Source organism: Amphiprion ocellaris, chromosome 10, assembly GCF_022539595.1.
Source record: "Amphiprion ocellaris isolate individual 3 ecotype Okinawa chromosome 10, ASM2253959v1, whole genome shotgun sequence".
In the NCBI taxonomy this organism is placed as follows: Eukaryota; Metazoa; Chordata; class Actinopteri; family Pomacentridae; genus Amphiprion; species Amphiprion ocellaris.
Genome location: NC_072775.1, coordinates 15964192 through 15973676, shown reverse-complemented (window position 1 = coordinate 15973676; position 9485 = coordinate 15964192). Strand labels below are relative to the sequence as shown.

The following is a 9485-nucleotide window of genomic DNA, read 5'->3' as shown; positions in this document are numbered from 1 at the left end:
AGTATAGAGGGGTGTTTTGTGGGTTTTTAAGGCTGATAATGATTATTACTGAGACATTTGGAGTCGATATTCATTTGCAGTAAATGAAAGTATTTAAAATCTTGGAGTTAAACTTAGAAGAACACAAACTCTAACAGTCAACTTTGTTGATACGTTTTTGTTTTGCTTACAGAAGTTAAAGTTTTATTCGTGACGTATAACCAATCAAATCACTCCAGAAGACAGAGCGACCACAGGTAGATAAAGGTTCAGAGCCAAAGTAGCGCCATTTTTAAATGTATTTATTACGGTAAATCTGTCAAAAATAAAATACTGATAATCAGTAAATCAGTCAGCACAAAATTACAATTCTACAATGTATGTCTCTTTCCTTTGACTTGTTATTTTACAATATACGATGTATATGATGGCGTTTTTTCATCCCAAAGGCTATACTATGATGTTTTCTAAGAGACATACGATGCTACTCTGTTTGTTCTGGCCCTGCACTCCTCCTCTGTTGTTTTCTGGATTGTACTCAGCTGCATGCCTTCGTCCACCCGGCCTCCGTTGACTCGTCCCGCCTGCCGTCTCTGGAGCTGAAGCTGGATTGGAACAGACCAAAGTACAGTCCAATCACGATGCCAGCTGCCTCTCAAAAGGCTCCTTCATCTGGTGGAACTTCTTCTGAGGGGAAGCTGAGCTGGCCCGGCAGAACTTTGGAGATGTGTTCCAGTGGTTGGTGGATGTGTAGGGAGATAGAGAGGGACCTTTGAATTGTTCAGAAAGGAAAACAGGAAACCCATTGGTAGTTTTAGTTTAGGGTGGTGTGTTTTTGGATTTTAAGAGGTGAACAGGAAGAGTTTTTTTTCGTATTGATTATCTTTTACTTTGTTCCTGGTTGGAATGCCCATCAATGTCAACATGAAGTTCACTTTTAGTTCTGTTTATTTATTTTTATTTTACTAACACCCATTTGCTTTTAACCCCCTCACATGTTGTGTTGTTGTAAACTTCCTCTTTCAAATAAATACTCGTCTAACCCTCTGGAAACCAGCGTTTGGACTGTTTTGGTGTTGCTCCTCACCTACTTCAGACAGCCGGGACAAAACAACGTTTTGTGGACCAAAGGCTATACTATGATGTTTTTGGAGCGACATGCTATACTATGACGTAGGGCTGGGCGATATGGCCTAAAAGAAAAATCTCCGATTTTTTTCACAAAAAATCCCGATTCACGATTTATCCGATTTTTTTTTTTATTTTTTTTTTTATCCCCTACCTATTCTCAGCACCCCGGAGTCCAGTCTACTCTATGCAAATAAGCTGCAGCCCTGTCCAGGTAAACACACCGGATCGCAGCTGTAAATGTGCCGCATGTGGCATGCTGGTCCGGTTGCGGTGCATTTCCCGCTGCGATCCGGTGTGTTTACCTGGAGAGGGCTCCAGCTCATTTGCATAAAGTAGACTGACTTCTACTGCAGTGGTTCCTAACCTGTGTGGCTTGGGAGCCCCTCCTATAAGCTGCACCCCAGCGCCCCACCCACCCACCACCACCACCACCACCACCACCACATAAGTACACTACAAAACATAAGAGGAAAGTTATTGAATTGTATTACTAATAGAAAATTTCCTAAAATTACAAAAAAAATATTTTATATCAAACCAAGAGTTCAAGAGTTGTACTATGACGAGGAGGAGAGAGTTTATGGCTGCAGTAAATTTGTTGACACTACAAGGCATAAGAGTTATTGATTTTTTATTTTTTTAAACTAAAAAATTCCTTACAATTATGAGAAAAAATATTTAATATTAAACCAAGAGTTGTAGTATGACCAGCAGGAGTCAGTTGCTGGCTGCAGTAAATTTGTTGAATATTTGTGTCTCTTCGCTGTTTGCAGCGGTTTTGCATTTTGCAGACGGTCCCTGTTCACTCGTCTCACAGCCGGCTGCTCATAGACACCAATGTTATTTCTGCAGCTTGAAAGACAGCTACTTTTGATTAAACTGGGCTTGTAGCATATTGTCTACCTTACAACGATGGAAAAGAGGCATCATTTATGTTTAGACAACGTATATTTAATGAGTTATTGATGCCGGAAGTCCGAATTTGTGAATATCTTTCTGACTTTACCGAACTGTGTTTTATTTCCTGACGTCGCCGTAATTCGCTGGCTTCATGCTGTCATTTGCGAGCATTTCACTACAAATAACATAATTCTGTCTCGTCCTTAATAAAACCAAATTTAAGGTAACCCTCGAAGTATAGCCGGAGTTTTTAGGTACTGATGAATCTTCCCCCGTTTTGCGTTTTGCAGACACCGTTTCCATCAGTAATTTTCTAACTGTAACACAAACTAATGAATCGGGATGAACTAGAGCCAACCTGAAGAAAGACCAAATAAATGTGTTTTTAAAATGTTATATAAGTAGACTTGTGATGACACAGCGAGTCTGTTACTCTGATTTTATCCAGAATGTAAAAATCTATTTTTTATAACATCACAGCCTCAGAGCAGACAAAGCGGACCCCAGGTTGAGAACCACTGTTCTACTTTATGCACTCTGAACTACGGGAGCCCAGCGGGAAGGCGTTGGTGGCGGATGTTGATGAGAAAATCGATTTTCATTAAAACAAATCGGCATTAAGTACAAACTCGAATTAATCGATAAAATCGATTTATCGCCCAGCCCTACTATGACGTTTTTAGAGCAACGTGCTATACTGTGACGTTTTAAGAGTGACATGCTATACTATGATGTTCTTTGGACGACATGCTATACTATGACATTTTTTGGACCAAAGGCTATACTATGATGTTTTTAGAGTGACATGCTAAACTATGACGTTTTTTGGACCAAAAGCTATACTATGACGTTTTTAGAACGACATGCTATACTATGATGTTCTTTGGACGACATGCTATACTATGACATTTTTTGGACCACAGGCTATACTATGATGTTTTTAGAGTGACATGCTATACTATGACGTTTTTTGGACCAAAGGATATACTATGTTTTTAGAGCGACATGTTATACCATGATGTTTTTTGGACGACATGCTATACTATGACCTTTTTTGGGTGACATGCTATACTATGACAACTTTAGAGTGGCATGCTATACTATGATGTTTTTTGGGTGACATGCTACACTATGACGTTTTTAGAGCGACATGCTATACCATGATGTTTTTTGGATGACATACTATCCTATGACGTTTTTTGGACCAAAGGATATACTATGTTTTTAGAGCGACATGCTATACCATGATGTTTTTTGGACGACATGCTATACTATGACCTTTTTTGGGTGACATGCTATACTATGACGTTTTTAGAGTGACATGCTATACTATGACGTTTTTAGAGTGACATGCTACACTATGACGTTTTTAGAGTGACATGCTATACTATGACGTTTTTTGGACCAAAGGCTATACTATGACGTTTTTAGAGCGACATGCTATACTATGACGTTTGTTGGGTGACACTCTATACTATAGGCTTTTTAAACTGACATATTACTATGACGGTTTTTTTTTTGTTTTAGGTTTTTTTTTTGTTTTTTTAGCAACATATAAGAATTTGAACAGTTTTAAAAATTACTATACTTTTACTTGTGCAGTGAAATATTATTCTATGGCATTTTTTAGACGACATATACTCTGATGTTTTCTTGAAAAACATACTATTTTGACAATATACTGCACTATAACATTTTTTGAACCACATATCATACATGACAATTTTAGACAACATCCTATCATTTTGCACTTTTTGAACCACATAATAATCAGTTGGGTTTTTTTGCTGACATGCTATACTATGAATTACAGGCCATACTATGTTATTCTTGAAAAGTATACTATACTTTGACATTTTCCGAACTACATCCTATACTATGACGTTATACACAGAGTGCTTTGGTTACAAAATCTAAATTTTTTTTCTGTTTTGTTTTTTGACGGGATTACCACAGACCTGACCGTGAACACCGTTGACACCCACCTGAGGGAGACGCTGCCTAAGATCTCAAGGCTGCTTGGTCGTGGTCTTTCTGGTCCTGCTCCAGAATGCCTTCATCATCTACGTCTTCTTTTGAAGAGGCCCTCAGATGCTGCAATCTCTGACCTTAAGGAGGAATTGCTACTTTCACTCTGTAACGAGACGGTGGTTATTTTAAAGACCCAGCTCCTGGCGGCTTTGAGTGAAAGTTTAACACCCATCAAAACGGAACTACAGACAGTTAAATCTGAGCTGTCGGTCAGTATTTCAAACATCAAGTCCGACCCGGCTGCCCTAAAGCACGCTGTGGGTGAAACGGAAACTTCACTCTCCACATCACCGACGACATCGTCACACTCCAAAGCAGAGCACCTGTCTGCTGAACTTTTAAAAATGGACTATAAATGTGAAGAATGTGAGCAGCAGCAGCCTGTGAGCAGCAGAACAGATGTGATCAGAAAGAAGTAATTTTCTTTTTTCTTTTCTTTCTGGTTGACTTGATGCTGCCAGATGCACGTGTTGGAGCTGATTCTGATCTTTCAGGATAAAAAGCTGCTTTTCCTTCACAGACTTTTCAGGAAATTATTCTCTCAGGTTTTCTCTGCTATTTGTATTTTTATTATCTGTGATTATTTCATTATTTCTTTATTGTAAAAATAAAGTTTGAGGCATAAAGACTCATTTAGTTATTTTAATCCTGAAATCTTTGATGTAGCAGAACTAAACTTCCATTTTCCTTCTTGTACTTCTGATACTAGAACTAAACGTATCTTCAACACGGATCATCTGCTTTTAGTGAATCAGCAGCAACATCACAACAACAAAGGAGACAATTTTCAACAAATTAATGAAACTGATGTCATTTAAAACTATCAGAGTCTGTTTTAGTGTCAAATTAAAGGTGATTACTGACAACTAGAACATTAACGTTACTGTTTTAATCACATTTAAGTTTCCTGAACGTTACATTAATGTCAACCAGCCACAGTTTTATGAACTTAATGAACCACATTACAGGAACGCAACACACTTCAGCTGATTACATGAAACTCAACACATTAGCTTGAAGCTACGTTAGCTTTAATCAGGCTAAGACTGAGCAGCTAGCTCGGTTAGCATCGCTAACATTAAAGCTAATATTTACTATGCTAACTTTCTTCTCTGGTCAACACACACAGAAACAAACTCCACCAACATCTGGAGTGCATGGCACACACTATATCTGACACTAAAGCTGCATATAAAGTGCATTAAAAGCGGCACCGATACGAAAATAAACATTTACTTACCGAACTATCAGTCCTTTCAGTGTCTGCTGGTAGAATCAGCCGAAGGTAGAAAACTGGTTGAAACAAACCAACGGGCAGAAAAACTGTCTGTGGAAAATGTTGTGCTGCTCCACCGATAAATAAACCAACAGTTATTATATCAGAATTAATCCAAACGAGGAGAGCAGAGTCTCTGCTGCCTCCTCCATAGGACCTGTCAATCATTCCAGACCGGACTGTCATTCAAGTAGTCCCGCCCCCTGGCTTCGCAAAACTTTAACGCTCTATAAAAAAATCAATATTGATTTATTTTAAGATCGGCCACCTGATCTCTCATTTTGAACATGAAAACTCACGAAAAAAATGTATGTACAGTCTATGCACCGTACTCTGTTTGGCTCCACACTTGCTGATGACCTCTTCCGGTCTCAGAAAATGAAAAAACGGACCTTTTTTCGTTTCTGTCTCTTACTGATTTTACTTTCTTGTTATTTTAAATATAAAACGAAAATCAAAGCATTTTTTTTAAAAAAAAATCATATATCCCTTTTTGATCATGAAAAGGAAAAATGCCTTGTATTTCAATTTTAATTTTTGTTTTTTAAAACGAAAATCAAATAACCAGTCGTTTTTTGTTTTTCAATACCCGTTTCAGAACGGAAAATCCAATTACCAGATCCGTACACGGACCCATCAGAATCACCTTTTCTTGAGGTACAATCATGATAGCCTGTTGAAACTAGGAACAGATTTTTTTTAATTTATTTTTGAACAAAGAAATGAAAAATCTTGTCTTAAAAACGACTTGTCTTTGTATGGACCAGGCTTAAGCTTCACACTAGGCTCCTTTCCTAATCATAATCCTTTAAGAGCATATTATGCAGTGAATCCTGATAATGCAGCACTGCTATGCAACACTATGTGGCTTTTGAATGTGGTAGTTCTGAAAAAGCTTGAAGAAATACAGCATATTACCATAAAAACAAATACTCACTCAGACACACTCCCACATGCATATTCATAACATTTCTTTCATCTGATAAAATCAAGACAGACAGTCAGAAACTAAATATAACAACCAATATTAACAAATGAGTTACTGAAAGTCTCTCAAGTGCCAAGATACAACATACCAACACTCTCTCACACATGTACACACTGCACTCCACACTGCAGGTCTCTGGTAGCAGAAGTGACCATACTGAGTCTGTGCCACTGAGAAAAAAATGGAACAGCATTTTTACCAGCATCCCACACAGTCATTTTTCACACATTCATTGTCAGTTTTTTTTTTTTTTTTTTTTTTTTTTACAGTCAGCAAAAAGTGTTAGACATTACCTTCAAACACAGATTCTGGAGTAAAATGATGAATTGTTGTAGTGAAAGAGGAAATTAGAGACAACATGTGAAATCATGTGTTACAACACGCATTGCTTGTGTGAGTCTATGGAGAAAATAAGTGAAAACAGCATCATGTCACGTCATTACACAAGCTGTGTGGCACTCAGTACATTTCTTTGTCTAAATGCAATACCAATTTCACACATAATTACCAACAAATACACTGTATACCACTCTGAGTGATTGAATTCTAATGACACAGTAAACATTATCTGCTCCTTACTTTAAAAATGCATTAAAATTGATTTCTCTGCTAAAAAGCTTCCACGAGGTCATCAGCAAAGTATCACTCATATGTGTTTTACTCAGTGCTACTCTGCTGCAACTTCAATTTTTAAGTAAACTTTAGAATTATCATAAAGTTTTTATATTATATTATTATAAAATTAGAATTATGTTGTGATTAAATGCTTTTTATGATTTCAAACTACTGTATAACTGTGTGACTGTGAATTCATATAACCCATTGTACCCAGTAAATTTCCGTGGTCTAACTTTGACCATGAAAATATAACAAGTTGATCCTGCAAGCAGCTGGTTGAAACTGGCTGCTAAGAAACTGATAATGCCAATGTAACTTGTGCCTGCTTAAAAACTAAACTGTTTCCACCTATTGCCAGTCACTTGTTCAGACTGTGCTCTGTTCAAGTAAAACCTTTGCTTTGACTTGAGAGACAACTCTGAATATTAATTTGGAGAAGTCAGGCCTCCACTGAAGAGCCCTGAAGGAAGGAAGGAAGGAAGGAAGGAAGGAAGGAAGGAAGGAAGGAAGGAAGGAAGGAAGGAAGGAAGGAAGGAAGGAAGGAAGGAAGGAAGGAAGGAAGGAAGGAAGGAAGGAAGGAAGGAAGGAAGGAAGGAAGGAAGGAAGGAAGGAAGGAAGGAAGGAAGGAAGGAAGGAAGGAAGGAAGGAAGGAATCTGTGACATTTACGCAAAACATCAGATTTCCTTCAGTTGTATCTCTTCCATTGAAGTAAACATTCAGATGACATTCGAGTGGATTTGATCTGCTCATCAGAACCTTGTTCAAGTAAATCTACTTGTTCACCTGTTACAAATATGGCTGTGGCTCAGGTTTCCAGAAGATCATTGCTTATGAAGAGGTGTTGTGATGGTGGGAAAACGAATCATCAGAACTAAGTGAAAGTGTCAGAAGTCGAATTGCTATTCTCAACAATGCGAGGCTTTCTTGGCATCATATTATGGCTAGACAGAATGTTTCTAAGGGGGCAGAGGATGACACTTTAAAATGCTTTGCACAAACTCAATCAGTTGTGATCAAAATCCTCATTAGGCAAAACAAAAGTGAGCACACCCTCAGAGGATCAATACATCAAACTCTGTTCATTAAGACATAGAAAAGCAACGTCATCACAGATGCAAAACTTGTTAAACAAAGAATGCAAGACTCCAATCAGTAAAAGACCTCAAAAGTAGGCTGTCTGTTACTGCTCTTAGAGGATGACTAGTGGTTTCTCAGTAACTTATCAGAAGTGAATACCAAATTACACACCAGCCTTTCTCAGTGGGTGACTGGAAAATAGTCCTGAGAATCCAAGTTTGAGAGTTCTGGCAATAACAGAAGGGTGTATTCAAGTAGATGAAATGAGAGAATGATTCTGTGGTGCATAACACCCAAAGTGAAACACAGAGGCAGGCAGTGTGGGTACTTCCAAACTGCACTGAATCAACTTCATCATGACTAAGGAGAAGTGACAAACAGTTCTTACTTGCATACATTGTCCTTCCTCTGGTTTGATTTGAAGAATACAGAAAACTGAGGTGACACTGAGGGCTTTATGGAGGTATTAAAGAACAGAGAGCCCAACATTTCTGATACTGCATAAAGCTCGTTGGCACATTGTTAGAGCCTACTAGGATAACACGGGTTATCAGGTGTTGCACAAACATGTGGACTCTGGTCGAAAGTATCTCTGAGCTCATCAAATGTCTCACACTTTGTCAAGATCCCAGGATACGATACTGATGAGGTGGTCTTTGTTTTAGCACCTTGACATTCAGCATATTTACAAGTTTATTTTCATTACGTGATGTTGGTGATGGTAGGTGAGTAGCCAGTATATCCCACCTGTGACCTTGCCGGGGTCCAGACTTCATGAGAAGGATTGGAACAGCCTAGCAGACAGGGTTGGGCATGTTCAGGGTATTACGTATTCTGTAGTTTATTATCAGGTCATTTATCTACTGTCCGGAAAGCTTGGCTCAAGCATTTCCCAGCCATAAAAAGACCAACCCTCTGCATGTCACCACACTATGATCAGATATCCAGTTACACTACTGATGTCACTGATGAAACACCAGATATACTTTATTGCTTTAGGTAATAAATACTCTTATGCTGAAATTTTGCATATCCTTTCCGGCTTTTGTCACAATTTATTAACCAGGATATGACAGGATGTGAACACCTACCAGCAGGATTTGTGACATCACAGCTGGTGAAGAGGCCGTTCCTGGTCCAACCGACAGCTTACCCAAGCGTGATGTGGAAACATGAAGTCTGCCTTGCACAAACAATGAGAATGTACTTGGCACCTTGTTTCTGGCAATTATATATTTGCTTAATCCTAAATTCTGGATTTGTATGCATCTATGAACATACCTGGAGGGATTTTTAACATAAGACTTGATCAACCCAAACACCATCTCACCTCAGGCCATCACTATAAAGGTATCATTTTAAAATGGGATTCACCCTGCCAGCTATTGTTGCCTCTGCTAAACACATGCTGTCATGGATGCTCTAACCCTAACCCTGTGGATGCCAACGCCACACAGGCAGGTCAAAGTAACAAAAACATTAAT

General features: G+C 38.5%; 1 long non-coding RNA gene across 1 annotated transcript; it reads right to left on the bottom strand.

Annotated features, from left to right (window-relative positions):
- Positions 1-384: 384 nt before the first annotated feature.
- LOC129349787 (uncharacterized) lies at positions 385-6132 on the bottom strand. Its single transcript, XR_008602908.1, has 3 exons — positions 5282-6132; positions 3996-4144; positions 385-749 (listed from the first exon to the last, which is right to left on the bottom strand). It is a non-coding gene; the product is annotated as an uncharacterized LOC129349787 (long non-coding RNA).
- Positions 6133-9485: the final 3353 nt, after the last annotated feature.